We start from the raw sequence: 24,355 nt of genomic DNA, 5'->3' as shown, positions 1-24,355 counted from the left end.
TTGTTCTCATTATTGGAGAATATTTACTTGGAAATTCCTCCATAGATCCTTTTTAACTTGTGATAAAGTTTCAAAAATCAATCCTTCTAGTAATGGGTTATGCTGGAGATGTCAAAAGATTGATAAAGCTGATTGGTCTCACATTTTCTATGAGTGTATAAAAAGTAAACCCTTTTGGGAAAATATTAATAATTTCATGCAGGCAATTTATACAGATAATTTTGTCATGACCAAGGCTTTAATCTTACTGAATATAACTGATGTTTTTTTTTTTTTTTTTTTTTTTTTTTAATAAATTTAACCTCTATATACTTTAAACTATACTAGCTATAGTTAGGAAATGCATAATAAAGAGATGGAATTCTATAACAGTACCTAGCAGAGAGGATTTCCTGTGTCTATTGAAAAGGACAGTCTTAATGGAAGTTAAAACCAAAGAATTAAGAATGTTTCCTATGCCATTAACTAATAATCCATGGAAAACATTTTGACATTGATTGACACTTTACAAATGCATCTAACCTCCTCTTGAAACAAGTACGTCTGAATTTAAATGTACCTTTTTCTGTCTAACTTATCACTCAATTTAAATATGTCAGGCTGAATGTAAATTTGTATAGAGTTAATTATTATCTAATTTGATTGTAAATTGTAATGTGTTCATTTATTGTTTATTTCACATTCAAAATAAAAATCAACTGCATAAGAAAAATCTTGATGATTGGATGGGAAATAGGAAATTCACCCCTGGGATCACCTCTGTGGTGACAGGAGCACAGGAAAATAATTTTCTTGGGTGGCGAAAGCCAGGGTACCTGTTTGGCTAGGCTTATATAGGCCCTAGGGCCAATAGCCTAGTACCTACCTATGAACCTATGAACCTATGTACCTGTGCTGTTGCAAACATCTTACAGAGGAGATATTACTGAGATAACAGTATTCATCAGACAAAAGGATCTGCTTAGAGGCATATGCATATTTACATAGGAGAGTAATCAGTTATATGTTTTGTTAACAGGTATTACACTTATCCATATCATTACTGCAGGTAAAATTTGTATGCTTGCAGTCATCCCTGTCTGATTTTATCAGACAAACAGCCATTACATGGTTAGTAAAAGTTGTGGTTTGTGACAGGCATCAGTTTTCCTTTGTGTATGTGCATGGGATCTTAGACTTTGAGCTAAGTAGTGATTGCAGGTGCTATCCTTTGCCCCTTAGCCAGACACAGAGTGTACTATGCATGCCTCCATCTGCCAGCACCATTTAGAGCTGATGGTTCTCCTTCAGACTCCTCATCTGCATCTGCTGCTGCTGCTGCTGCTGGCCCTGCCTGTTGTCTTTGAAATTGTGATCCTTTTTCTTGCTGTCCTTGTTGAAGCTGTCTCCTTACTATTATATTGTGTAACATGGCACAGTCAGTAAGTATTTCATCACAGGTACCTGGGTTTTACTGCAGTGCACATCCTGATGTATCTAGACACCTCAACCTTGAGTTAAGTTAACTAAACACACATTATATGATATTCTTAGTTTGAGCTTTGGCCTCATTGTATTTTTGCTCATCAGGGTTCTGTGGGCTTCTAATGGGTGTCATTAGCCAGGGCTCCTGAAATAATTTGCATTGCCAACTAGATGACCTTGAGGAATGTCATACTTAACAAACCTGGTGAAGAGCTCACACATGTGCCATATGTGTGATTCATGGAAATGGCATGGGTTACCTGCACAGGAATTATAGATGATCTCGTGGGCAATACAGACAACCTGAATGTGAAGAGCTCAGAAATGTGCCATATGTGTGAGTCATGGGAACGGCCTGGGTTACCTGCACAGGCATTATAGATGACCTCTTGGGCAATACAGACAACCTAAATGTTTATAGAGTGGAAACATTTTCTGTTGATGTACCTCTTTCCTTGTTCACTGGGTGGAGCATTTATTTCTATGTGTATGCAATCTATAGCCCCTGACATCTCAGAGAAGTATGCTACTGCAGATAATTCCTGCTTGGTACCTGTTATCTCCTGTGGTGTTCTTGAGAAACAAATATCCCGTGCATATAGTATCATTGCATTTAAAAACTGATGTAATATTCTAAAGTCTGATACCTATGACACCCCTAACATATCCCCTGTAGGTTTCTGGAAGATACTAGTGGCTAGTATAGATAATGTTAAACATAACTTTGTTTCCTCTGGGATGTGTTCTGAACATTTTCCGTGGGGCCTGAGTAGGGGGTTCAGAGGTTGCATATTTCCTCCAGTGTCTCCCTGCCCACCCTGTATCTGTCAGCAATTTCTGTTTCAGATAGTCCATGATAAGTTAAATATGGTCTAATCTCCCTTCTTCTTGCCTGAAGCCTAACAACAACATCAGCATGCTGAATTAAAGTCTGTTGTACATGTCATCTAGCCCACCTTATTTTAGCATTATTTTAAATAAAGCCGTTAGCCTTCTGCACATTTTATCTACACTACAGTCAAATTATTTAACTGAATGCATGCTCATTTTTTGTATGGGAAAAACTAGTGAAAAGCTCTCCTCAAGGACCTATGAGTATACATATGCTATAAAAAAATCATAATGAAACTATATGGCCTGAATACATATGGTGATATATGCATGGAATTTAAAAGTCTGTTTTTATGGCACGGATAGGGTACAGCTTCATATGTCAGGGGGAGTACTGGACAGCTTACTAGAGCAAAAAGACTATTGCGGGCAGGTTTTATTGGATGCCACCAAGCTCATTGGATTGAATGATTTTATTAATTTCAAATGTGTCCTAAAAAGGCTTTAAAACACTGACATGTTTAACTTTTTTATGGTTACAATTTTATAAATGTGATGACATTATACAGCTTTATGTTTGTGATAATGAGTTAATGTGTTGTGTATATTCCTTATTCTTTGTGGATTTTTTTTTCTTTTCTTTTTCTCACAGGACCTTTATTTCATTATAAGGAAAAAAAGCTGCAGTGGACTCTTCACTATAAAGAATGAAACCATTCACCGACCCATTGTCTTAACATTTATTAAAGCTCATTAATGTTTTGTTCATTTTAGGAAACTTTTCATAAACATTTGTTTTTAATTTAGAAACCTATCAGTTATCGTAAATTCAAGAAAATATTATAATATTCCTGTTTCCTTTACAGGTCATCTAACACAGCATTCTAAACTGAATCCTTCGGAAAATATCTAGCTTTGGTCATTTGCATCATTTATGTAGGTTACCTTCAACCCGACTGCTAAGTTAGCACAGATATGTTTATGGTAAAACCTCCTACTTAGATACATTCCATTTATTCAACATGAGGAATTGAAGAAAAAAATGTAGTGTAACATCCATGTTAGTTTTCACTTCAGAGGACAGCAAGGTTAAATAAGAACTGTCTTGTAGATCTAAGGGCTTATAGCTGATGTGGCAGGTATCTAGCTGCCAAATCAAAACATCTGTCTGAGTGTTTTCTGTTAGTCATCTTATGAATCTATACATCTAAATCAAGTCTTTACAACTAAAATTAAAATTCAAGTCAATTTCTGGGTTGCCCTTTTGTTTTGTTGCAACCCCAGGTTTCATTTATTTATGTGTTAATATCTTAAGTATGTCTGTGTTACTTGCTACACCTCTGTTGATTTAAATACTACATGTTGATCTAAAAAGAATTGTATTATTTAATGAAAAAAATGAAAGTTTCATAATACTCATAATGTTGTCACTTTTAAAGTGGTAATATGCCAATTGTTTTCTGCTTTGTAATTATTGTTTGCTGACCACCTGTGCAGATCTTAATTATATTTTGCAGCAGTTTGTATTCATGGCTATATTATAGCAGTAGGGGATGCAAACAGTGGACAGCTGCAGTTCTTATGAAAAAACTATTCATTCAGTGTAAGAATAGATTAGCAAACAGCATCAGATGGCTGTCAGAGGAAAACAGCAACATGATACCAGCTTTATGTGTATGAACTTAGCTACCATGTAGAGAAATCATGTTTAGATTATTGAAAGTATTTTGCAAAATAAAATGTTATCCAGTGATGTGTTTTGAAAGGCACTATCTGGAGCTAACAAACCTAAGTAAATAAAATGAATCATCTGTATATTCCTTCATAGCTACTGATAAGAACATACCTACATTTCTTAGCAGCTAGTTAAGAAAATATGTTACAAAATTAAAAGAGACGTAAACGTCCTTGAATTTATAGATAAAATGTGATTATCAATAAATACAAGGGAAGAGAACAATGATTGTATAGAAGAATACTGCACATCAGGTTTTGAAAAAAGTCAAACAGTTTGTAAAAAATATCCTAGATGAGGGTGGGCTACCATATCCATATGTATGTATGCATACCATATTGATATATTATATATTATATAGTCACATACCAAGTAACACATCTTTATATGGATAGCAATGCAACAAACAGTGCATGTGATTCAGATATTTTGTGGCATAGATGAAACAATGAGTGCTGTAACACACCGAGCAATCCAGATTCACATGTTTAAGCGAGCAGGCTACCAACATGAGAGTGATGATGTAGGCATCTGTCAAGGAAAACTGGATATGTTCAATTAATAATATAAACTTTTGTATAAGCTATGCTGCATCATGCCAATTACATCCTAGGCAGGAGAACTGCATCACAATTAGCCAATCCCACATGGTGGACCTATAGTAGAACTTCATAAAGTATGCATGCACCTTACATTCTGATTTTCCATCAATACTCTGAATCATTGGAGTGGAAATTTTAAATGAGATAATGGTAGGGGCTGCTGCTGCTTTTCTGCATCTGTATGTGCTAGATGCTGAAGTCAATGCTGGTGGTGCTACTGACAATAGATCTAGGCTGAGAAGGAGAGGAGTGTTAAGGCCCAGGGTAACCTTCCAAGATCTACATGAGATGGAGATTGTAGAGTAATACAGGGTGGACAGGGACATATTACAAGAGCTCAGTGAGCTCTGCCACCCTCAACTCAGAGCCAGAGTTAACAGAGGGGAACCCATCCCAGTGGAAACTAAGGTATGTGTAGCCCTTGGGATACTAGCTACTGGTACCTTTCAAAGACCAACTGGGGACATGATGGGGGTGTTACAGGCATATGCATCCAGGATACTGCACCAATTTCTGAATGCTATGCTCTCACATGACAGTGAGCACTTAACTTTTCCCCATGACCCTGAGGTGAGGGCCAGCAATATGCAACACTTCTGTCATGTAGCACACTACACCGAAGTACTGGGTGCCATTGATTGCACTCATGTACACATCAAAGCACCACCTGGTGAGCAGAGTAGAATCTATGTTAACCGCAAGGGATACCACTCCATCAACTGCCAAGTCATGTGAAATGCACAGGGGATTATCTTGTATGTGTGTGCTAGCAACCCTGGCAGTTATCATGACTCCCATTTCAGGCACACATCACAGCTGTACTGGATGTTTGCAAGGGGTTGACATCCCATATGTATATTTACTGGGGGATAATGGTTATGCCTTGGAACAGTGGATGATGACACTCATCAGAAATGCACAAATACCCTAGGAAGAATGCTATAATGAGGCACAAACACAAACTAGGAACATCATAGAGTATATGTTTGGGCTTTTGAAGTCAATTTTCCAGTGCCTTGATATATGTGATGGAACCCTGTAGCATACTCTAGCCACATGTGCACAGATATTCACAGTATGTTCTATGCTTCACAATCTGATCTTGTGGAAACAGCTGCAGCAGGATCAGCAAAGGTAAGGCATACACAGCCCCCACCCGTGCCTAGGTCACCACAGCCACAGTCACAGGACTCAGAGGGGGTACCCCCTGCTGATATCCCTGTAGGAAGATGTAGACTTGTTCATTACTCCCTAGCTTTGGCTTAGAGACAATGCATAGCACATTCACTGACAACCTAGGGACCTAGGGACTAACACCTTACTCCTACTCACAGAAAGATATGAAAATTGATGCCAGTCAAATCACACATCCTGTACCTATCCATGTATTGGCTGTATACTGCTCATATCAGACAGAGTCAGCCTTGAATGACAGTTGTGTCAATTGCTGCACTTGCAAGGTAGGTACATAACCTACAGTGGATATAAAAAGTTTACATACCCCTGTTAAAATGTGAGGTTTTTGTGATATAAAAAAATGAGACCACAATAAATCATTTCAAAACTTTCCCCATGTTTAATGTGACCTATAACCTGTACAATTCAATTGAAAAACAAAGAAATATTTTAGGGGAAAAATATAAGAAATAAAAAAGTACAATAAGCTGGTTGCATAATTGCACACTACCTTAATCTAATACTTTGTTGAAGCACCTTTTGATTTAATTACATCATTTAGTTTTCTTGTGTAGGAGTCTATCAGCATGGCAAATATTGACTTGGCAATATTTGCCCACTCTTCCCTGCAAAAGCAATCAAATTCTGTCAGGTTGTGAGGGCATCTCTTGTGCACAGGCCTCTAATGGTTACCCCACAGATTTTCTATTGGATTTGGTCTGGGCTCTGGCTGGGCTATTCCAAAACTTTAATTTTCTTCTGGTGAAACCATTATTTTGTTGATTTGGATGTATGCATGGGGTGATTGTCATGTTGAAAGGTGAAATTCCTCTTCATTTTCAGCTTTCTAGCAAACGCCTGAAAGTTTTGGGCCAAAAGTGACTGGTATTTGGAACTGTTCATAATTCCCTCCACCTTGAATAAAGCCCTAGTTCCAGCTGAAGAAAAGCAACTGCAAAGCACGATATTGTCACCATCATGCTTCACCATGAGGATGGTGTTCTTTTGGTGATGTAAAGTGGTGTTTTTGCACCAAATGCATCTTTTGGAATTGTGGCCAAGAAGTTCAACCTTGGTCTCATCAAACCATAACACATTTTCCCACATGCTTTTGGGAGACTTGATGTATTGTTTTGCAAATTTTAGCTGGGCCTGGATGTTTTTCTGTGTAAGAAAAGGCTTCCATCTTGCAACCCTACCCCATAGTCCAGACATATGGAGAATGCAGGAGATTGTTGTCACATGTAGTATACAACCAGTACTTGCCAGAAATTCCTGCAGCTCCTTCAGTGTTGCTGTGGGTCTCTTGGCAGCCTCCCTGAGCAGTTTTCATTCTGTCTTTTCATCAATTTTGGAGGGAGGTCCAGTTCTTTGCAACGTCACTGTTGTTCCATATTTTCTCCACTTTTTGATGATTGTCTTCACTGTGTCCCATGGTATATCCAATGCTGTGGAAATTTTTTTTTGTACCCTTCTCCTGACTGATACTTTTCAACAATGAGATCCCTTTGATGCTTTGTAAGCTCTCTGCAAATCATGGCTTTTGCTGTAGCAGGCAACTGAGTAAATGTCAGGAAAATCCTACTAGGACAGCTGAACTTTATTTGGGGTTAATCAGTCTCTTTACTTGGTGGAAGGTGTGTACTCAAGAAGATTGAATGCTGTAATTAAATCAAAGGGTGCTTCAACAAAGTATTGGTTTAAGGGAGTGCACACCTATGCAACTGGCTTATTGTATGTTTTTTATTTTTTATATTTTTCCCCTAGCAGATTTGTTTGTTTTTCAATTGAATTGTACAGGTTATAGGTCACATTAAAGGTGGGAAATGTTTTGAAATGATTTATTGTGGTCTCATTTTTTATACCACAAAAAACTGGCATTTTAACAGGGGTGTGTACATTTTTTATATCCACTGTACAGAGTAGTATAGGTTATGTTATGTCACTGTAGCTAAGGACCAAGTACATTATGCAGGCAACTATAATGGGCTATTTGGACAGACATTACATCCACATGGGACTAGAGACACCCACTCCACTAGAATGTCACCATTTGTATTTGGTAGGACTTATGCATGGAATATTCATGCAGTCTTACTGCAACAGATTACCAGTACGTCATTCAAGGAACATGTTAGAAAGTGAAGTTAAATAATAATCAGACTAGGGTGTGTCCTAGCAGAACATGGGCTTTTGTTACCCCACCCCTCCAAAAAGCAATGTCCCTTTGTAACTGCCATAACAATAAATCATCTATGTTGTATGAGCATTTCACAACTTTAGTATGCCACATAGCATCAGGACAGTAATGTACAATTTGAACTTACATATTATGTGTTAATGAGAATAGCAAAGTATATATTTATGTAGGTGATGATATAATGAATGATCCTCTGTTTGTCAAGCAGGCTCAGTAGCTTCAATGGCTAACGCGGGTAGCTTGCGTGATGGCGTTTAGGGCTTTAATCCAGATATCTGGCATGTTAAGGAGTAATAAATATTGCTTAATAGACTGTGACTCTATGTGTGCTATACTAGTATTAACTTATTTCACATATCAGTTACACATTTGCTTCTGATCCGCATATCCAAGACCTGTTTAAAATGTCTTAGGTAATATTTAATTCATCAGTATAAGAATTGTAAAGGTTGGGACATGAAACCATATATCAGCATGCGTATGTTGAAAATAGATCCAAGTGCCACCTGCAACATGATGTACTATGACAATATGATAACAGCTATGAATGAAAAATTGTGTAACATACCTATTAGGAACCTTTTATAAATTTAAAATTTCATGATACATGAGTACCATTTAGATCTTTATGGTAGGGGTGGTGGTGCCTGGGTTTGTGTTGGCTGGGTGGGCAATCTTGGGGGGCCTTGGGACATTCCTGGGCTTATGGGTTGTAGGAGCATACACTGAGACACTGTTAGAGACAACTGTCAAACAAAAATATATGCATCTTTTTGAATGGTAGAAATAACAGCCAGATCTTCAAACTAGTCACAGAGTTGGAAATTAATAAGTTTATTTAGATTTATTATCTCTTGAGCAGATAGTGGAAAATCAACTAATGTTAACTACAGTTGGTCATAATATTTGTCACCTGAGGAGCTTCAGTATACGAGGAAGATATTTTTCTAGATATCATCATGGGCTTGGGGGTGTCTTGGGGCTCTGTCTGGGATTGTCTTGTCCTATTGGTGCAGGCCTGGGCACTTTCACCCACTACGTAATTTATAATTAAAGTTAATATTCAACTAGACAATATAATTTAAGCTTGTTTTACTTTTAGGGTTTGATTCTTGATATTTAAACACAAACTTATCCAAGTATTATTAGCATTAATATCATATTAATTCCATTTTTTTCTTCTCTCTAATAAATTAACAAACATAGCTCTCTCATTTATTTATATACCAAATAGCTTAAAGGTATGTCTGGATTGCATTTGTTTCCCATCACATCATATTTCTTTCATGTGACACTTACCTTATTTCTTAATATATACATGTATCAATGGTGACAACTTTATAATAGTTTCAGATTTTGATTAATACATAGCATTTACACAACAATAAAATTAATACATTTTAATTTAGATGTACCTTGATTAGTTCTAACAGTTCCTTTTATTCATTTAACCTTTCTTATTACTTTGAGAATAATTATACAGATTGAAATTCATATATTTTTAGGTAAAATAATTAGTATTTACTTACAAGAGTGAATATACATCATACATATTCTAATATTTCTTTTAAGAAGTAGCAGCATAAGCACAACTCAGGTTTTATTTCTCTAATATGGTCTGGTTGATGAGCGGTTTTGATAAATTATTTATTCAACAAGGAATGTTACATTCCATGATAAATGGTTTAAATAGTTTTAGTCATAATTGTTTAAGTTTAATATCATCCTTTCTGTCCACAGCAATATTTCTTTATAGCTTAACTTACTATTTATATAATAAAAATTTGACTTCTATGTTTGAAGCCTTTTTTCTCAGTTTGCATGTTTACATATAATTGTTTATCACTAAATATCAAAAGTCTAAATAATTCATTAAAATAATTAGTTTAAATGCCTGATGTTAAACAAAGCTCATATAATTTTTTAACAAGAAACCTATGTGATCAAAAAAGACATAAATAAAATTTTATTTAATGACTATAATGTACTGGCTGGTTCTTTTTTTGAATCAAAAAGGAGAGGTACTATGATCCTATGGAAGTGTTCTGCACCTGAGCCTAAAATCATACATACATTTACCAATAAAGATGGCATGTTAATAATAACTAAAATTAAAATCAATAAACAATCTTATACCCTAGTTAATACATACTGGATTCCAGGAATTGGTTCAAAAATTGTTAAAAAATTATTGGACACTATTATTTTGCATCATAAAGGTGACAATTATAGCAGGAGATTATAATTGTGTTCTACCAGAAGCTGACACTAATAAATAAAAAATGAATTTGTCATCTACAGTAAAACATTTACAAAATGCAGTGGCAGCTGGTGACTTCAAATCAAAGGGGGGCTGCAGGAGACAGCTGAATGGGTGGGGTCAATGGGAGTGGGTGTGGCCAACTAGAAAGGGGAGGAGCTATGCTCAAAACCACAAAAACTATAACTTTAATTAAATACTCTGCCCTGGGTGCCAAACCATCATTATGAGAGTCCAATCAAGACAAAATGAAGTGTAGAAGAAAAAACATATTTCAATCCATTGGCTGCATGACAGCTTACTTAATATCTAGATGGAAACACAAAGGTTGTGAGGCATGAACAATTAAATTACTTTTTAAATACATTACTGGAATTCTAGTCAAAATCAAGTATAAGAAAAACAAGCAGCACTCAACTCAAACCACTTCTCCTTGTACTCCAGTTCTAATTATAATTTATATTCAGCTTTATTAAAGTACCAAGTAACATGCTGAAAGTAGCAATCTCTGTGATACCCCCACTTGTAAAAATGTTTCTTATCCAAAAAAGACCTGCTGCCTGACAACAACTATTTACTTGTTTCATGGGGAAAACATGATCAAAGTAAAAAATGAAAAGCAAACAGGAAACAAGCTCAACATACCTTGCTTAAAGGATTACTGCACAGGATATGGACCACACATGATAGATTGGCATTCTGTTTAGTTTGCAGGTAAAGCCTGTAATGAGCTCTTAAAATAATGTAATCCTGTCCTTTATTACAAATACTGTCATATGCATTTCAATACCTAAGGCTTATATGTTATCTAGTTATGTAAGTATTCTCTGCATGGCAACAACAAAAAGGCTTTCAATGTTGGCAGTTCTTTAACAGTATGCTTATTAAAACTTACTTGCATCTTACAATCTCAGACAAGCTTATCAGATGGTCATTAAAGTACTGCTCCTTAAACACAGAGCAACAGGCACTTTCTGAATAATAATAAGCATAAATCAACAGTATACAAATATGACAGAAACCAGAACATTCTGCAAAATCAAGGACAAATGAAAACCATTGTAGTACTTGTGTCTACCTTGTATGGGGGGATATTCTGCACATTTACACTGCATAACTGATCTTTGCCTTGCTTGGACACATCCAGAGTCACTACATGCGGGAGTGGGGTGCAACAAGTATGTCACAATTTGGAATGTCTCTGGCTGACTGTGATAGCCCTGACACATTTGTCATACCTCTCAACCTCAGAGCAAGAAATCTGGACAAAGCCATACATAGAAGTGGGACAAAGGCCCAAAAATAAGGACAATTTTTAAATATTGCTCTTATAAACATAGAAAGATTGCATTAGTATGAATTTTCTGAAGGGTATGAAATCTGAAACTGAAATGTCTGTCATTATTTTCTAACTTCAGTCTTTAATGATTTGCTACAAATTTGCCAAGAAAAACCCACAATTTTATGAAAAATGGACCAAAAATGTGATTCAAAAATATAAAATAGCCACACAATACAGCTGGGAACCTGTCAAAGAAGGGACACTTTTTAATATTAGTACTGCTAACTTGAGCAGCTGACAAAATAAAAAAATCTACATTCATTTCTGAAATAAAAGTAATGTATAACTGATTATTACAGTTATTTATTAATTGTAAACCTTCCATGTTTTCTTCCAAAATTGCCATTTTGCAGAGGGATTATTAGGGGAAGTGCAACATTTTGAGCCAAAATTGGGGACAGTTGAGAGGTTTGGATATGCCTAATTCTATAAAGCAATTTATTTGCATGTACCTCTCAACCTGTTAATGCAGGAAATCTGGACAAGGCCAAATATATGGGGGGAACATATGAACAGTACTAAAAATTGCTCTTGTATAAACTGAGACAGTTGATCGAATAACAGGTCTTACTTTAGCATGCATTTTTCTGAAGGTTATGAAGTCTGAAACTCAGTGTCTGCCACTATTTAGTGACTTCATTCCTAAATAATTTGACAGAAAACAACACATTTTATGAGGAACAAACAAAAAATAAGAAACAAAAATCTATTCATTCTGCAAAAATCTGGACAGTTGAGAGGTATAGTTCAGCCGGGGCTGTCTTGAGTTTGCTGCCTTTCTCCACTCACAAAATCATGGTCGAATGGAGCTTCCCCCCTACAGCCATTCCAATGAACCATTACTTGGCTATTTCACCCCATTTACCATAAACACTAATGTGCATACTGCTTTACTTCTGCAATGATTTGGACTTCATTCAAAAGTTTTATTTTGGCATTTTACAGCGCAAACAATAATATATATCATATCTGCTAAACAAAGCAATGCAGTCTCACAATGAGAACAGACTTAGCATTAAAACTTCTCTGCCCTTGAAAACTCACAATCACTGAAACAGCTTTGAAACCCACATTCAAAGAAAATACATTTTGCCAGTGGCAGATTTACTTAATGTTTGAGCTGTTTTCAAATCATAGGCCCCTTGCACAGGAAACATACACATGCTCTTTCATACACCTTCCTGATTGTATTAAATTATATTCCTTAAACAATACAGTACAGTTCTAGACGGTGTTTTAAATTTATTGTTTTGAAAATTTTCCAGTAAACAATGAAACAAAATGCATGCATCAGTAATGACAAAACTGCCCAATTCAGAACATTTCCATCATAAAAGTCTACTCAAACTTCTACAGTCCACCAGTATCAGTACATATGCACAATCTCTGAAGAAGTAAAAGTCATCTAAATAATTCCACATTAAAGAGATCTGTAACTAATGAAGAGGTTGCTGCTAGCAAACGACTTTGTATTTAATTGTTTCATCTACAAATAAAGTGACTCTTACCCTTGAGGAATAAATGTTCTATCTTAAACTAAAAAAATGATAAGCTAGCAATATTGCAATAGGGAATGGATGGCAAACTGATAACAGGTTCACAGTTACTAGGTATCTTCACCAAAAAGGAGTGCAGCATCCACCCCTTTTGCAACACAGTACAGTATCAACAATGCATCTATCTATTGTGGGAGTAGAACTCACAGCCTTCTGCATCAAAAGCAAGTATCCTACCTGTTGTGCTATTAACAATGCAAGCAGACTCAGCATAATCAGCACTAAATGTTTACTCCCCTGCAGCTCTCAGCTCCTTGTAACATCTACTCACTCAGTTGTATCTCTAAACTTTGCAGCACAAAGAAATCTGGAAAAAGCCAAAGTTTATTGTGGGGGGGACAAAAGCCCAAAAACCAGAGACACATTTTAAACATTGCTTGTATAATGTTGGAAAGTTGCTAGAATAAAATGCTGTGTTACCACTATACATTTCACTGCCAAGCCTTAAACTCAGGTCCCTGTGCAAAACAGTCAGAGCAACATACCACTATGCCAAATCAGCTGTTTTGTGAAAGAGGAAGATGGAAACTTAAATGGCTACCATTTAGTGAATTCAGTTCTCACCATAGCACAGCTGTCAACCTCTTAGCACAAAACACCTGAACAAAACCAATAATGGGTGAATACAGCCCCCAAACATTCAGTGAATTCAGTTCTCACCATAGCTCTCAACCACTTAGCAAAAGACACCCGGACAAAGCCAGAAATGGGGGAATATAGCCCTCAAACATATTCAGTGAATTCAGTTCTTATCATAGCTCTCAACCTTAGTACAAAACCTGGATGAAGCCAATAATGGGGGAATACAGTCCCAAAAATAGGGACAAATTTCAAATATCCATCTTATACACTTAGAAAATTCCTAGAATAAAAGCTTTTGTGTTACCATGCACTTTCTGAAGAATATGAAGTCTGACATTCAAATGCGTGTCATTTTTAACATTTGTTAAACAGGAAAGTCTGACTTGGAACAAAAGCTAATTTTTAGCAGAGGCCCAAGGAGAAACACTCCAGACAGACACATGTCTTTGTAAGATGGGAGGACACTAGAGGAAACAAAAACAGAGAGAGCATACAGACTCCACACAGAAGGTAAGGCACCACAGCCAAGAATCAAACAAGAGAACATGTAGCTGTCAGGCAACAATGCTGCCACTGCACCAATGCACTACTGGCTTTGCAAGGACACAAAAATACAGAAACCACAGATTTTATGAGGTACAGAACAAGTATGAGGGAAATATCTGCAACATTTTTACAAATGGTGGTGGGTAGGGAATTCTGGCTCTTGCCACCTGGACCCAAGGTACAGGGTGCAAGCTTTATTCTCTGCCACCACCATGTAGCACCTGGGGCATCACACACACACACACAAACACAAACACACATCTACCTGGGACATGTCCATTTGTTGCAGCACTAAATCCTTCCCCAGCAGGTCTGTTTGTTGCAGCACTAAATCCTTCCACAGCAGGTCTGTTTGTTGCCGCACTAAATCCTTCCACAACAGATCCGTTCATTGGAGCACTTCAAGCCCGCAAGATGTCCTTCCCTGATGAGACTCCCTGCCTGCTGATGTTGCAGTCTGAGTCCAATCATTTTCTAGTGACAGTCTATGCAGTTACAACTGCATAGACTTCTGGGATCTTTGCACTTGAATGCTTCTTAATCTGGACTGCTGCTGAGACAGTCTGCGCATGCTTCAGACTTTCTCAGCAGCAGTCTGGATATCAGAAATGGTAGTGCGCATGCGTGAAGCTACTTGTGATCATTATTTTATTTTATTTTTTTTTTTGTATTTTATTTTATTTTACTTTCTTTCTTTTTTTTTACAGCTGGGGGGCTGCAGTCAGGCAGTCCAATAACATGGGCCACCCCTGACAAAATGTTATCAATGATCTTAATTTACGAGATATATACAGTTTGAAATCTGCTAATTCATTACATTATACACATCATTCATTCTGTTTTGGCACCCAAAATACTATTGATAAAGTGTTCACCTCTAATAGCCTATAGTCTAAAATTGATGATGTCTTAATAACATCCTGCCCATTATCTGATCATAATGCCATCTCATGGAATATCACCTTTAAAACTAATAATTAAATCAATAGTACTAGAATTCTTGCATATATTACTCAGTTGAAAGATTTTAAGGAATAGTTTATTACAGAAATAAATCAATTTATAGAAATAAATGACAAAGGTGAAGTTACTGACATTATACTTTGGGATTCTCTAAAGGCCACCTTTTATGGAAAAATCAAAAGTTGGTATCTCAATAAGAAGAAAGAATGGTATGAAGAACTAAAAAAATTACAGTCTAAGACAAATAATTTAAAAATGAATGCAAAAACAAATGATACAAATGTTAATCTTGATTTAAAATTATTGAATCAAAAATATCTAGTTATAATACTACATATAATTGCAATTCAATTAGAAAAATGGAAAATTTACTCCTATTCAGTTAATCCCAAAAGTTTGCATAAGTTAGGTATAAGATCTAAGAAAAAAACACCAATTATACTAAAGAAATAAGAATAAATCAAAGGGGGAAGATAGAGCAATAACTGATTTAAACAAGATATTCAAATGTTTTTGAAGGAACAATGAAAATGTCAATAATGCATTTAAAACTTTAAATAAGAAACTACCACAAATATTTTTTGGAAAGTAATATACAACCAAAATTAACTAGTGAACAATTAAATATTATAGACAAACCCATCTTACTAAAAGAAATTAAAGATCAAATTAAAAATATTAAGACAAATAAAGCTGTGGGACTTGACGGATTAATCCCTGAACTATATAGACTGGGTCTATATCAATTCATCAAAACAGCTCAACATCGAATACCACAATCTGAAACCGCTAACCACAAACTCTCTAAAAACATCGAAGGCTCAGAACAGTGAATTTTTTCCCTGAGAAAAAATTCACTGTTCCGAGAAACACACACACAACACAAACACACCAAAAAAACAGCAATGCACACACATACACTTAAAATCCTACATCTAAACCTACACTAAACTGTACATACAGTACTATCTATCCATTATCCTTAACCCAAACCCTAACCCTAAAGTCCGTCACTATCCACACTCATCTCACCCGCACCTTAACCCTAACTCACATACCCTGCTCTAACCCTAGAGTCTGTCACTATCACACACTCACTTCACCCACACCCTAATCCTAACTCACATACCCCACCTAACCCTAACGTCCGCACAATTGTACACTTACTGAACCCAACCCATAACTTTACACCACAATGCTGAAAATAGTGAAGCCATAGTAACGGACAACCAAATTCTTTCCCTAGGAAAAAATTCAGTTATCTGCAGCTTCGCTATTTTCAGCATTTGCTCTTTTCAGGTCAATATTAGACCATTTGAAGTATTAACACTTCGATGATCTAATATAGACCCATATAAACTTATACTAGACAATATTGTTAAACTTTTACAAAATGTATTTGAAAATATCAGATCTTCACAAATTACCCCCCTTCCTGGAATTGCACCTTAGTTTCTGCCATTCTTAAAAAATATAATGATAGTAAGCTCTGTTCCTATTATAGACCGGCATCCTTATTGAATGTCGACTATAAATTATTTATGTCCGTCCTTGCCAGAAGACTAAATCATATAATACCAAAATTAATTAATGAAGACCAGACAGGTTTTATTTTAAACAGAAAAGTCCATGATAATATATTAAGATTAAACACATTAATTGACTTAGCCAACAAGAAGAAAAAAGAACTAACAATAATCAGTTTAGATTTAAGTTGAGCTTTGGATTCTACTAGCTGGTCATATTTATTTAAAGTACTCAAAGAATATAACTTTTTCTGATTTATTTATCAATCTCATCACTAATCTATATAAAAGTTCTTATTCATTTGTTAAAATTGGTTCTTTTATGTCTAAATCTTTCAAAGTTTCAAAACAAAGTTGTCCTTTATCTTTTTATTATTTGCTATTGCTATTGAACCCTTTGCAAATTTTATTAGATCTAATCATACAATCAAAGGATTTCAAATTGATGAAAAATTCAGCTGTAAAATTCAGTTATTCACAGATGATATACTAATAATTACAGGAGACATTAAGTCCTCTTTATCTCAAATTATTCTTTCTTTAGAATATTTTGAAAAGATCTCAGGCCTAAACTTTAACAAAAACAAAACAAGAACCTTGTTAATCACTAAAAATAGATAATTTCCTAACAAGTTTTACCAAATTCAATTGGAGCAATATCTATATTAATTATCTTGGTACCGTTATTACACCTTCAACTAGAAATACAGTTCAGACTAATTACACAAACTTAACAAATATAGTCAAACATCTAATAGATGAACGGAATAAGTCCTTTTTTACATTAGAAGGCAGACCTGCTTTAATATAAATGATTTTTCTTCCAAAAATCTTATTTTATATACAGGCATTAATATTTCTTCCCACAAAATAAAAAAAACATAAATAAACTAAATACTACTCTGCTCAAATTTCTTTGGTATCCTAACAAACTGAGGATATCTTTTGAATGGCACACTAAAAGCTGGGAAGATGGAGGGATAGCCTTTCCAAATATTGAACCGTAGGCTAAATACAATATTATAAACATAACATTATGGTTAAACTCTTCGTATCATATGGCATGGAAAACCATACATGAGAAATTAATTCATAATAAGTGATATAGTCCAATTCCTCAAAATATATTAGGAATTAATAAATTCTATTTGATTTTAAAATATTCTATCCATTCCACTAGTGTACAATTTTATTTATATTTTTAAATCATTTATCAAGTGCAATTATATTCTTAAAGACGTATCCTTCCTTTTATTACCTATACACAACACTAAAGGTTGTTTAGAAACTTTTAATAAAAAAATGTGTTAGAACTCCAGAAGAGTAACTTATTATTTTGGCATCAATTCCTAAATGGTAATAAACTACATATGACTGAATATCTTCTCTCCAAACACTCCTTATCAAATGATAATTGGAAACAATATTCATAGTTACATAACATACATAAATGATAAATTTAAAACAATAATGAATTATCAAGAAAAGAACATCCCTAAAATTCTAAATTTCCTCATCAATATAAATTACACCCCATTTCATAACAAATCATATTTATCAGTAATATATAAGATTATAAGAACCAAATCTGTAAGTCTAAATTCTTCTTTTTGAAACTATTCTAAAAAAATAAATGGATCAGAGTTCTTGTTAAATAACAAGAAAATGATATTAAAATCAAGTTATAAAACAACATCCTCTCTTTATTGGAGAACATATAGTTGGAAATTTATCCACATAACTTTTTTAACCTCCTAGTAAAATTTATCTGATATATAAAACAAAAAAAGCTAAATGCTGAAGCTGTGGAAGTGAGTAAGAACCAGAATGGATGCATATGATATTAAAATGCAATTTGGTTGTTCCCTTTTGGAACAATTTTAAAAAATATTCTCAGGCACTATGGACATATAGATGTTTTATATCTGATTCACTTATTTTGTGTAATGCTCCAGTACCAGATATTGTCCCCAGATCAGAATTCCCTCTCCTTTGGTTGATACTATCAATAGCTAGAAAAATAACTATAACATATTGGAAATGTGAAACTGCTTTATTTTTTAATTACTTTCTTAGTTTTGCAAAAAAAGTATTTGCCAGAAAGAAATCTCAACTTTAAACACAAGGGCATCAAATATGACTCATCAGAAAAAACATTGGCAAAAACTGAATGATTTACTGGAAAAATATTAATGATTTATTTAATTATCTTACTGATGTGGACTCATGTATATATTTACTTTTTTGTTCTTTTGTTATATTTGCATTATATATTTTTTTCAAGTTTATAAAACTAATACAATTATTTGGAAAAAAATGTGCTGTGATGTAATTTATAGAGATCTGACAAGGCCATACACAAAACACTGATCAATAAACTAGAACAACTAGGTATTGATGCAGTCTTGATAAGATGGATAACTGCATGCCTTACATATAGGAAATGGTAAGTATCATACAGCAATTGGACAAGTGAAATAATTGGTTACAGTCAGAGTGTCCTACAGGGCTCTGACCTAGGCCCAAACTTGTTCAGGTTTGTCTGTAGACCTATCCATTTCAACTGAGTTGTTCTACAGTCTGCATGCAGATGACTTGAAATTGGGGATACTGATTACATGTGTTACAGATGGGGTATATTGCTAAATAACTTGACTAAATTGACCATTTGGTCACAGGAGTATAATATGCCGATAAATACATCACAAATTAAGCATATGAGATTTAGAAGACATAAATAGAAAGGTCAATATTACACACAGCACACAGTGACTGAAACTGTAGATTCATTTATGGATCTGAGTATATAAATAGATACAGCTTTGCATGTTTCATACTATAATCCCAGCCTGGAGTACAGCTAGATGTGGACTGGAGTCAGTTTATGGAACATTAAGTCTCTAATGTAAGATATGTGCTGCCTATTTGTGCACTGCTTAGCACAGCACAAACAAGCCAAAAATGACACTGTGCATGCCCATACACTCAGTTAAGCAGAGTGCTAATCTGTTGCTCCTCGCGCAATTTTGTTTAAAATTTATATATATATATATATATATATATATATATATAATTATAATTATTATTATTATATTTATGTACACATATATGTTTATGTGTGTGTGTGTGTGTGTGTGTGTGTGTGTGTGTGTGTGTGTGTGTGTGTGTGTCTGTATTTCCCTACATACCTATATCATAGATAGTAAAGCTGCACTATGAAACATATAATGTTGGATGAAGGACCAAAAGGAAGGACTCAACATTAGATAATGCACTTAAAATATGTTGAAGTGCATAGAATAACAAGTGTTGCAAGTGGAAGACTATTGGGGTATCTGAAGTCTAGAGTTCTGGCAGTCTTCTCTCATGTCTTGTGTAAATAATGACACATTTGACAGCAAACCACAATTTTGTGTTAAACACATTTAAGTATGAGTCAAACCTGTGTACTTGCTGCAAACATCTGAACAGTGGTGAGTCATACCATGTCTCCCTATTACACTATGTGGAAATCTTGAAAATGCATGGCATCATATATGAATATGTACATATATTGTCAAGCCATATGTTTGCATCTATGGCAGCAACAACATCCACGTTCACTACGTCCCCCTGTGTCTGCTGGATTTCACCACACAGTCATCAACAACTGAACAAGGTGGGTACTGTATTATGTTGTGTGCGCACTCATTGAGAGGGTTAAGTTAGCTTTGCCACATATATGCCCATCAAAATACAAACAGACATGTATGCCTAATATGAATGCTGTTGTCACATAGCAATTCTGACTGTTAGACTACTAGCTGCAGATGACAGTAGGAAGCAATGTGACTCTGCAGGCCTCCCAAGTTGTTCAATGCAGGGCGTATGTTCTCTAGGATTACTTTACCTGGAGTCATCTACAAAGCAGACTTGAGCTGTGGTACCTGTACTAATTTCTGTGATCTGTAGGGTATAACACTAGATAGGTAGGTGTTCTTATCTCACTCCAGCCCACTTGATGTGTATGTGTGTGTGTATCTCCCCAAACAGCAAGTGTGCATACCACACTGACTTCAAAGCTGTCATTGCTGTGAGATTTTTGATTCATGCAGTTAATGCAGGTCTCCAAACTCTCATTCTCCATAAGGCCTGCTGATGTCATCTATGATAAGACTACCTAAATCCATGCTAATGTCAGCCTTAAGTTGTGGCATGTGCAATAATTACTATAATCTGTAGTGTGTAAAACTAGATAGGTAGAGGTTTTAATCACAACAGTCTATTTGCTGTGTTTGGTGTGTATGTGCAGCTTCCTAAAAACAAATATGAATCCCACACTGACTTACCAACAAACAGAGTTTTGCACTGTTTTGGGCCTAACAGGTGATGCAGACCTCCAAACTCTTGTCCCCCACCAGGCCCGCTGATGTAATCTACCATAAGATTACCTAAAGCCATACTATTATCAGGCTTAAGCCATGTCACATGCGTTCAGTACTGTGATCTGTATTGTGTAAAACTAAATAGGTAGGGGTTCTAATCTCACTGCAGCCAACTTTGTGTGTGTGTTGTGCTGTGCTGTCAGTGTTCTGCATACATAAATAGGTTGTGGTACAATTACCACTGCATCCAAGTTTGCATCTGTGGATGTTAAAGCATTTTACATCTGCTCATTGGAATTTACTTGGCTAATGGCCCTAATACCCTTAAAATCATAGCCAAGCTGTTACTCGTATGTATACAATCAGCACCTATTGCTCCTCTTCAAGAGGGACACAGGTGGAACTGCCATGGTGAAATTATGGGCACCTATCGAATTGTTCAGATTGCATCTAAAAAGGGCCAATGAGGTGCTCTGTTTGACATGATGTGGGAGTCTGTTCCAAAGGTGTGTTAAACTCTGGTAGACAATTGACTCCCTCCAGAAGGTTTTTTTTAATGTCACGTGCCAGGTTAAGGTCTATACAGCTAGTAACCCATATACCATTTGACTTATGGATATGCAGCATTTCCAATACAGCAGTGTCAAAGATGGCCTCATATGTAAGCCAGAGATCACATCTAAGTAGTCTGTATGATACACACTAAAGTGACAGTTATAGCAGATGATCCCCATGGACAAATTCTGAAAACCAGAATTTTCCTTGTGAGGAACCTATGTAGTCTCTCCAGTTGCCACAGGTGCTTGGAAAGGTACATGCCAAAAGGGGTATTGCACTCAACTACTGGTTTGGAGAGGGAAGAGGACATGGAGGTTATAATGTCTAGTTTTCCTGGAGACACTGCCCTCACTTATTTCATGAGCATGATAGAATGCCCTTCTTACTGCTGCAGAGACATGGTGATCTAAGTTAAGTTAGCTATCAACCTGTATGTCCAGGTCTCCCATCCCTAAGTATGTATGTCAGGTGTTGCTACTGATGTGGTACTTAGGAATATCACAGTTACTGAAAGCAATGATAATATTTATACTTGCATTGATTTTAAGGCCGTGACTTTGGCAACAATCATTTGTTCAAGTAATACACTTGTGTAGGATGTTGACATACTTTGAAGATTATATGACCGCTCCCAGTTTGCAGGCATCAGCAATCCTTGTCAGCCACAGATATATACTTTGTGCTTGCACTTTGGAGAAATGGATTCCAAACAGTAGAGGACCATGACTAAACCCTAGTGAACACCACTGGTTAGATCTCAACTATTGGAAGTGGATTCCCCTATTTTGATTATATGACCTCTATTATTGAGGCAGTGAATGACCCCTCAATGATGTAAGGGTCAATGCCTAGTGGGGTGCATTTGTCAAGGATGGCTGAGTGGGCTATAGTGTAAAATGCTTTGGCTAAGTCCAGGTAGGCTGTATGCACAGATTTCCCCTAATCCAGGTCTTTGGTGATTGTCTCAAAGATGTCCACCAGGTTTAACTGAAATGATCTCCCTTTGACAAATCTAAACTGTGTAGGGTCAACTGTGTGGAGATTACCTATATCTTTGTTGATAAGGTTGATGATGATTTGCTCCATGGCCTTACAGATATGGATAGTCAGGATAATAGGTATATGGTTTCTGGGATCAGTGGATGCACCACCTCTATGCAAGGGTATAAAAGCTGATATTTTACAGTCAGCTGGGACAAAGCTTATGGTTACATCATGATTGCAAAGAGTTCCCAATGCTGCTAGTACTGTTTGTTGGAGCCCATACAGGAGTCAGCCTAGGATGTTATCAGGTCCCATAGATGCTGTGTTTTTGTCCATAGAGAGCCCATTTTTGACCCGCTCTTTAGAAATACAAAGTAGGAGACAGGTGGTAGGGATGTCATGGAGAACATGTGCTGGGGACAGAGGAGTGATGGTTTAACAGAACCTGTCGGCCAACAGGTTAGCTATGTTAACAGGCTATGTATATGAGGTATCATTAACCATGCGTTTGGCACAAATATGGGCCTTTTCTTTTGGCTTATAGATGTAACTATTGAATACTTTGTGGTTGTCCTTTCTTCAGGAGGCTAATTTGGACCCAGACTTTGTTTTGGAGGACTTCACAACAACACTTATTTGCTAGTTTAAGTTGAGGAGTGAGTGTCTCAAGTTTAGGAGGGCTCCCTCCCTCCTACCCTTAGACAGCAATGTCTTCCTATTATTCTAAAGGCTATTACTGGCAGTTGTGCACCAGGCAGGTTTGCTTCACTATGAGGAGCCTGTTGTGCTTATGTCAGGTACAGCCAAGTCAATGCAGTAATACAGATGTTTGTATGAAGCATTGGTGTAGAGCTCGGCATAGTTGCCAGTTACATCTGAGGGAGGAGGTGCAGTGAAGCTATTTATACCATCCCATAGGAGATTATAATCTGGATTTGGTGAATGTCTTTAGTGTATTTTCTGCAAAGGGGGGGGGGTGACAGCTGTAATACCTATTTTTAATGAGAACAATTTGTGGTCAGATCTCTCCAGGAAAGACCTCACAGTGGGGGTGCTGCAGTGGTCGCCCAATTTGGTAAACACCCAATCCAGTATGTTAGCTCCCCCTTGTGGTGGTGTCAAACAGCTGGTCCAGGGCATTGAAGATAATGAAGTTGTGTAACCTTTGGGCAAGTGAGTTTGAGCATGAGTAATCTAGCCAGTCAGTGGGTAGTAAAAGTCACTCCAAACCATGGTGTCCATATGTTTCTTGATAGACTCATGTAGATCCAAATAAGCAGAGCGGGTGTCCTGACTCATGGAGGGGCTCCTGTTGTTGGTAATGACTTTAATAGGTGCCCCACAAACAGACAATAACACCTGAAGTATATCCACGGAATCATACTGTGTAACCAATTGGAGTATGTATGTATCCTTAATGAATATTTGTACACTGCCACCGTTAGCTTGCATGCCTTCAGTTTGAGGTCTGCACATGTGGAAGGAAGTGTAGCCTGCTGTGGTTGTGGCACTCTCCACAGCTTTGAACTAGGTGTTTGTGACTGCACAAAGGTCTGCATGTTCCATGATGAGGACAGCTTCCAGTGGGTGCAGTTACCAGTTGACACTCCAAGCAGCATAACCTTGAGGTTGTTTGCACATTGGGTTTTTAGATTGGAAATTTTGT

The sequence above is a fragment of the Protopterus annectens genome, chromosome 4.part1 (genome assembly GCF_019279795.1).
Source record: "Protopterus annectens isolate FY-2018-M chromosome 4.part1, PAN1.0, whole genome shotgun sequence".
In the NCBI taxonomy this organism is placed as follows: Eukaryota; Metazoa; Chordata; order Ceratodontiformes; family Protopteridae; genus Protopterus; species Protopterus annectens.
Note: the sequence above shows the minus strand (reverse complement) of the source record.